Source organism: Onthophagus taurus, chromosome 6, assembly GCF_036711975.1.
Source record: "Onthophagus taurus isolate NC chromosome 6, IU_Otau_3.0, whole genome shotgun sequence".
NCBI classification, from domain to species: Eukaryota; Metazoa; Arthropoda; class Insecta; order Coleoptera; family Scarabaeidae; genus Onthophagus; species Onthophagus taurus.
In genome coordinates this window covers 15,680,726-15,688,665 of record NC_091971.1, presented here as the reverse complement: position 1 = coordinate 15,688,665, position 7,940 = coordinate 15,680,726, and the positions used below count along the sequence as shown (strand labels likewise).

Below are 7,940 nucleotides of genomic sequence, written 5' to 3'. Positions count from 1 at the left end.
TCTATATTATTTTAATACAAAGTCGAAACAGTTCGACTTGTGCTACGAAATCTACAGCAGTAGATTTAGTCGCACCTCTCTCAAGACGGCTAAACCCGAATTATTCTAGTTCTAGGTCTTGTGGTAGTTCTAGTGATAGTGCAAAACTAGAACTAATACTAGAACTAGAAACATTCATGGGTTCAATGGTTTACCCGTCTTGAGAGAGGTGCGGCTAAATCCGAATTATTCTAGATCTTGTGTTAGTTCTACGTTTAGTTCAATAAAAATATACAACAATATAGCGCTGAATTACAGTTAAATCTAAATAGTTCTAGGTCCAGTGTTAGTTCTAGTTTTACAGTAGCACTGTTATCTATGTAGAACTAACACTATGTAAACCTAGAACTAACACTAGACCTAGAACTAGAATCATTCGGGTTTAACCGTCTTTACAGACGTGCGGCTAAACCCAAATGATTCTAGTTCTAGGTCTAGTGTTAGTTCTAGGTTTACACTAGTACTGATATCTATGTAGAACTAACACTATACCTAGAACTAGCCCTTCACCAGGAAGCGAAAGTTGGATGGACTAATCCGCCCAACTATCCAAGGTGAAGAAATTCCTTTCTCAAAGGAAGTCAAATATCTAGGAGTAATCCTAGACAAAACCCTGTCATGGAATGGACATTTGCAGGGAGTTTTGCACAAAGCTAGACTATCCTTGTGGACTTGTCGCAGTCTTTGTGGAAAAAGTTGGGGTCTTACCCCTGAAAGACTGTACTGGCTCTATGTGACTGTGGTTAGACCTATGATCACATACGGAGCAGCAGCCTGGTATAGGAAAGTCCGACAGACTTCAGCTATCAGTAAACTTTCACGAATTCAACGAGTAGCTGGATTGGCAATCTCTGGTGCGATAGGCACAACGCCAACTCTAGCAATGGAGGTTCTGCTTGGCCTATCTCCTCTGCATTTGCATATAGAGAAAGTGGCTAGAACAACCATTTACAGATTTAAGCAATATGCTCAAAACTGTTCCGACATGTCCTACCAATGGGCTGCGGAAGACATTATAAGCACTGATACTGTGCTATCAATGCCGTCAGATTTGGCGGTATCACTATCAGTGATTAATGCTCGATACCAGATTGTACTGCCTGAGCGGCAGTCCTGGATCGAAAATGAAAATTCTCTGGTTCGGGCAGACATTTGCTTGTACACAGATGGATCAAAAACGCCTGAAGGGGTAGGAGCAGGAGTATACTGCCAGACACCTCGAATTAAGCAAGCCTACAGCCTGGGTACGTACTGTACTGTATTCCAGGCGGAAGTATTTGCTACTGACATGGGTGCTAAAATCCTTCTTGAAAGAGGGGTGAAGAACATGACAGTACGAATCTTCTCAGACAGTCAAGCCGCTCTCCAGGCGCTGCAAGCCGTGAAAACGGTGTCGGCTCTGGTTAATGATTGTAAGAGAACATTAAACACACTGAGTTGTGATAACAGAGTCTCTCTGATCTGGGTCCTGGGTCACTCTGGTGTTGCTGGCAATGAAGCGGCAGATAAGCTAGCACGAGATGGCAGCGCTGAAGCCTTTGTGGGACCGGAACCAGCAGTTGGTGTATCATTTGCGATGGCCAAATATAGGATTGGACTGTGGTCTGAAGAGAGACTTCGCCTACTGTGGACCAGTTCTCCTGGAATGAAACATGCTAAGGTGTTTATTAACATCGCCACTGTCAAACCCGGGAGTATTTTGGGACTTGCCCGTAGTAGCATAAAAGTTCTAATGGGTGTTGTTACTGGGCACTGCCGATTAAAAGCACACCTCAACTTGTTGGGTTTAGCCGACGATGTTGAATGCCGACTATGTGCGGAGGAAGCAGAGACGGTTGAGCATGTTTTATGCCACTGCCCTGCCGTTAACCGTATCAGATTCTCGATTTTTGGGTCGCAGTTTATCTCCTCAAAAGATCTGAATGACCTTTCGCCGAGCAAGGTATTAATGTTCGTTAAGAGCATTGGACTGCACGGTGAAATTTGATAATGATATCTATCGGGGTACAATAGATCCTTAGGGTCGCGGTGCAAGGTTGGTTGGTCCGCCTACCCGATATGTATTCTATGTAATGTAATGTAATGTAATACCTAGAACTAGAATCATTTGGGTTTAGCCGCACGTCTGTAAAGACGGCTAAACCCGAATGATTTTAGCTCTAGGTATAGTGTTAGTTCTAGTTTTACACTAGCACTGTTATCTATGTAGAACTAATACTAGACCAAGAACTAGAATCATTTGGGTTTAACCGCACGTCTTTAAAGACGGCTAAACCCGAATGATTCTAATTCTTGGACTAGTGTTAGTTCTACTTTTAGTTCAATAAAAATGTACAACAATATAGCGCTGAATTAAAATTAAAACTAGAACTAACACTAGACCTAGAACTAGAAAGTTTCGGGTTTAGCCATGCGTCTTCCCATTATTCTAGTTCTAGGTCTTGTGTTAGTTCTAGTGATAGTGCTAGTGTAAAACTAGAACTAACACTAGACCTAGAACTAGATACTTTCTAGGTCTAGTGTTAGTTCTAGTTTTACACTTGTAGTTCTATGTTTTAAGAGACGCACGACTAAACGGAATGTTTTTAGTTCTAGGTCTAGTACTAGTGTTAGTCTAGTTTTATTTGTTATTCAGCGCTAGATTGTTGTATATTTTTATTGAGCTATAACGGACACTAGACATTTTTAAGGACTGTATGTAAACTTTTTTGAGTTAAAGATAGGATTATGTTTTGTGTTTCCCTTGATTAATAATAACATATATAGTTTTCATTGAATTACATTTCGGGAGCTAAGATATTATCATTTTCCTCGCTGTATGTAGAGTTTATCATCACTGTATATGCAATATATAGCATGTTTTCCCTCCTTTTCTGTGGCCTGCCTTTTGGTCTTAGTCCTTGCATTATTCTATTTACATATTAGCATTCTAGGAAGTCTTTCTTTTATCATACTTGAAGCATGATCATTGATCTGTAGTCTCTGGAATCTGACGTAATTTGATAGCTCTCATTATTTTATTGAAATGGGTCTACAAATTCTCATCAAGAGTTTTCTTTCAAATATATCAATATTGTTTGTTAGTTTTTGAGCTAAAATCCATGTTTCACAACCATAGGTGATGATGGGATTTATTATGGTTTTGTATACTATAATTTTAAAGTTGCGGTGTGTTGTTTTTGACTGAAATATGTTTGCAGGTGTAATATATGTTTGTTAGCTAACTTACTTCTCCCTCAGATCTCTCCCTCTTCACCGCCAAGGGTAACTACTTCTATTTCTAAGTAATTATACACTTTTACAGGTTCGATTTGGTACTCCGTAATCTTGTTAGTCATGGTTTTGGTTCTGCTTTGGAGCATTACATTTGTTTTTCCTTATTAATCTTTAATCCTACTATTTTAGCTTAGTTTAGTTTTTTTCAATGTTTTGCTCATAATGTTGATATCATCTGTATACCCAGAGACGAGGTTCATACATGATTGTAAACATGTAAGCTTAGAAGAACTCGAACAATAAGCTTGTCCGCATCACGAATGGTAACACTAAGTGATGGTGGTGATACAAAATGTATTATCCGTATTTTTCTTAACAATAAGAATATCAATTAATTGATAAAAACATTATCGGCAAAATGTTTTGCCATGATGCAGATAGATACCATGCAAGAGTTGCTTACGCCACTTTACAAATCCAAATACCTATTTACTAACTTAGAATAGTAAACCCCCGAAATAACATCAAATTTCATAACATTTCCTGCTTTTACCAGCCCAAATTGGTATATCTCAAAATTTCTGAGAAAAACCTAAGATGTACCTCTTTTCGGGCTTCTACAATAATATAAGCACGTCCAAACCAACGGCTATAAGATAATATAAGCCTAGCAACTCAAGTCGGTCGACAGATGTTTCCGCACAAACTACGCGTTATTTAGACTTTCCTCAAACTCAAACCCAATAATGAATTGGGTTGCATTAAGTTAAGTATTAGCAAAGAATACATTATCATTCATTTTGATTTACACGAAATTCTTTAGCCCTAACATTAACCTTGAACTCTATTTACACAAGGTCTTTTTCACCTTCAAATACATCGGCAGAATTTCTAATTTTAAATGCTGACATTATTGGAGTATTATTAATGGGAGCATTCATCAACCATCAATATTTGGAAGCGAAGACTAAATTGTTAGCAAAACTTGTGGTGAATGCAAAACCAACTTGAAATATGTTTGGTAAACGGCTGCCCTCTTAGCAAACGTAAAATTTGTTGCGTAAAACCTATATTGCGACAAATAAACGGAAATCCCTGATGAACAGATTTAATGTGTCAAGTGTTCAAATAGACGCATTTTCAAGTTAAATCAATTTCAATTTCCTCGCAAAAATTCGTTAGTATTGACACATGTGTGATAGGAATCGATAGTTACTCTTTTCCGAAAAGATCTTTTCAAATCTGCTTACTAGAGCCATAATCATCACTGTTCTGCATTGTAGTGCTGTCCAAACTATACAAGAAAACCATATTTTTTGCTGACACAAGATGTTCAAATCGACTTCCGCTGATAGAGGAGGTTATTGACTCGTATCAAACTGACTTAAATTAATTTCGAAGTTTTCTGAATTTGAGCAAGTCGCAATATAAAACGTATGAGGATGCAACCTCATCATCATCATGATATGTGGCGCTACAACCCTGGTCCTGGCCTCTCTAAATTTCTCTTCCAGGCTCTAAATCCAACCTTGTACACATCCTCTATTATCCTGCTTCTGACATGAATTTAAGCCTTTCTGTTTGTTTGGTTTGTATTATCATCGCATGGCCTTAATTCTAGTCATGATATCTGGATCTTTGTATTTTTCTTACAGTTAGTTTGATTCAAAACTATATCTTCGTCGGAAACACGTAGATTTGCTGAGGTGTTATTTTGTATTCTTATTTAGCATCTGACATTCCTCATTGTCATTCTTTCCAGTTTTTTTGGAATGTTGAGGCTATATAGTACATCATATAACACGACTTGTATGATAGTGTCATAAACGGACTTGAAGTCGAAGAACATATAGAACGCGTCGATGTTCAGCTCTATGCCCTTCTCCAAGATATGGCATAGGACATTTGTCCTTTATTTGGTACGTCGTTGATCAACCTAGTCCGAAACCACTTTGATATTTTCTTAGCAGCTTTTCTTTATCAAGAAGAAGTTTTTTAAATAGTATATTGGAGAATTCTTTATATGCTGTGATTAACAATGCAATACCTTCATACATGGTCCCCGTTCTTATGGATAGGGCAGCTCATGTCCAAGTACCACTCCTCGGGCATTTCTTCTGTGGTCCATACTTGCTCGTATATTTTGTGTAAGTAATAGGTCAGTTTAGTTCCGTCCTGGTCGGGGAATTCCATAGTGATTTTGAAGGGCTTCATCTATGTCTACTTACTTCATGTTTCAGGTCATTTACTCCCCTCCAGTTCTCCGCGACCACGTTCATGGTTATAATTAAGTTAGGGTCCGAAACAAGATTCCCATCATTAATATACACATTAATTATGCTAATATTAAAGAATTTTTAGAACCTTAAATTACATATTGTGGGACTCAATGGTTCAAAATCAATTCCTCATGTTCCAGGAGCACATAATTATTCCTCAAATGCGAATTTGAAATTGTGATGAACTCCTCATCATTTTTCTATGACATACTAGTTTAGTTAAACAAAAAGGAATAGATTGCATAAAAATCCAGTTTTCTCAAAATATTAATGAGATAACTTTCAGGTAGCCTCCAAGCAATTTATGTTCAACAAATTTTTCTTATTAGTACCTCATTGAGATCAAAAACTAAATCTTATACCAATAAGATAATTTTTAACAAGGTCGTTATCATTAATCTTATCAATATCTTCCAAAAATGCATTCAGTACGAACTGATGTTTAATATGGCATTCAACGCAGACTGGCAAGCTTGCTAAATACATTCAGATATTAACGGATGTTATTGGGATCTCATTGAAATCATTTAAATATAAGTTAAGTAAGCTAGTACTTTTTCAAAAATCTTTAAATCAAAAAGTGCAAGTAAACAAAAGCTTCAAAATTTTCTTTTTGACACTGATACATTTTCGGCAAACATAACTACTACACCAAATCGGTATAAATTCCTTTGATACTAGAAATTCGTTTTTCTGTCAAAACGACAAAATCAGTTGTATTTGTATTGTGGGTGCACCTGTACAAATACTAGCTTTATTATCCAATCAACATCGTATTTGCAAAAGATAGAACATTTTCTTTAACGGTTTGATTGTTCAACATACAGAAATTTTATAAAATTCTGTAATTGTATACGATTGCAGAAAATTTGTTGTGTATACCTATACAGGTCGCTTTTTATTTTAAATGGTCTCGAGATTAAATTTCCCTTGGAACAAGCAGTTTCGGCTACAATCTTTCATCAACATGTTAAAAATAAACATCTTGATATACAAATAATTACTTTGTGCTGACTATTATCTTTGAAGATTAAGCAACTGGCAGACGCAATAATAAAGCGCTGCCAAGTCCAACACAAAAAGTTTTTTTTAATTCTGAAAAAGATCTGGACTATCATGATAACATGTTTAATTATTAGTTTAAGTTATCTATGTTAATAATAGTTTAAAGATTATATCAATCAAACACACATAGAAAACGGATGTTTATTGGATTAGATTTCTAATGTTTTGAAAATTTAATTTAATTCAAAATCATAACAAATAATTTACGTATTATTTAAAATTCCGGATGTATTCGCAAACATCCTGACTGCGAAACAAAAAAAAATAACAACACACAAAAAAAAAGAATAATGTGTGAGGGGGAGAATAATAAAATAGCCTATAACTTTCGCCGGTTTTGTGACCAACATACCAACTGGCCTATATTTTATGTAAATGAACTCCGAAGTCGAGCGGTTTGGAGAGGGCAGTCAACAACAAACGGAGAAGAACGAAATGGTTGATGAAAAGGCCTGAAAAAAAAGAAAAAGAAAACAAAGAAAGAGAAGAAAAAAGACAAAGGAAGCGTTCTTTCAGTGCGTACTACTACGTCGGTTGCTGCTTTTAAAGAACGAACAGAGTTGTTGGTTGGCGCGGTGGGCAAGGATCAAGAAAGAAGACTCAAGGTTAACCTGCAACATTCTTCGGCGACCGTTGATGGAAAACGACCATCTCCGTGGATAATGGATCGCTGAAACAATGGATTGTGGTTCTAGGAAGGTTCAATCGAATACAATTTATAATGAAAAAGACTCGAATTCAATAAGAAAAAATAAACAATTTATGAATTAAATAAATTTTATTTTAAAAGAATCAAAAAAAAATTAATAAAAGTTTAAAATAAACAAATATGTCCATTTTAAACATAATTAATTTTAAAAAATCATTTCTTTAGACTTAAATTTCTTTGTTTTATAAAAATAATATAACATAGACGAGTACAATTTCTATATCATTTAGAGTTGCCTCCTACACTGCGCCACCTTCCCCTTCCTCTCTAAGCAGCAGCAGTAGCAAGCAAGGAAAATGCAAATACAGCTACCGCTTAATTTTTTCTTTGCAAAATTTTAATATAAAAAGTTATTATTTTAATTTTTTTTAATGTTGAGCACAACATTTAATTGATCGGATTAGAATCGTCTTTACAACAAAAATTGATAAAATGAAAATGAGTTGACCCAGTTGATTACAACTGTTTGAAGTGTATGCTAACATTAAAGAATCTAATTTTATTGAATTGGCCGAATTAGCAAAATTTGTCAGACTGGTCATATCTCATTGCTTTTCGACGAAAAGTTACCTAATTATTCCGAGTTTTTATACATTGATGGTGGATTAATTCATGGTTAAGTATTGCAAAAA

The 7,940-nt window shown here is 35.8% G+C and overlaps 1 long non-coding RNA gene across 1 annotated transcript; it reads left to right on the top strand.

Moving 5' to 3' along the window:
- The first annotated feature begins 428 nt into the window (after nt 1–428).
- Nucleotides 429–7,522, top strand: LOC139429933 (uncharacterized). The gene is made up of 2 exons (XR_011640528.1): nt 429–2,477; nt 2,554–7,522. It is a non-coding gene; the product is annotated as an uncharacterized lncRNA (long non-coding RNA).
- The last annotated feature ends 418 nt before the right edge of the window (nt 7,523–7,940 follow it).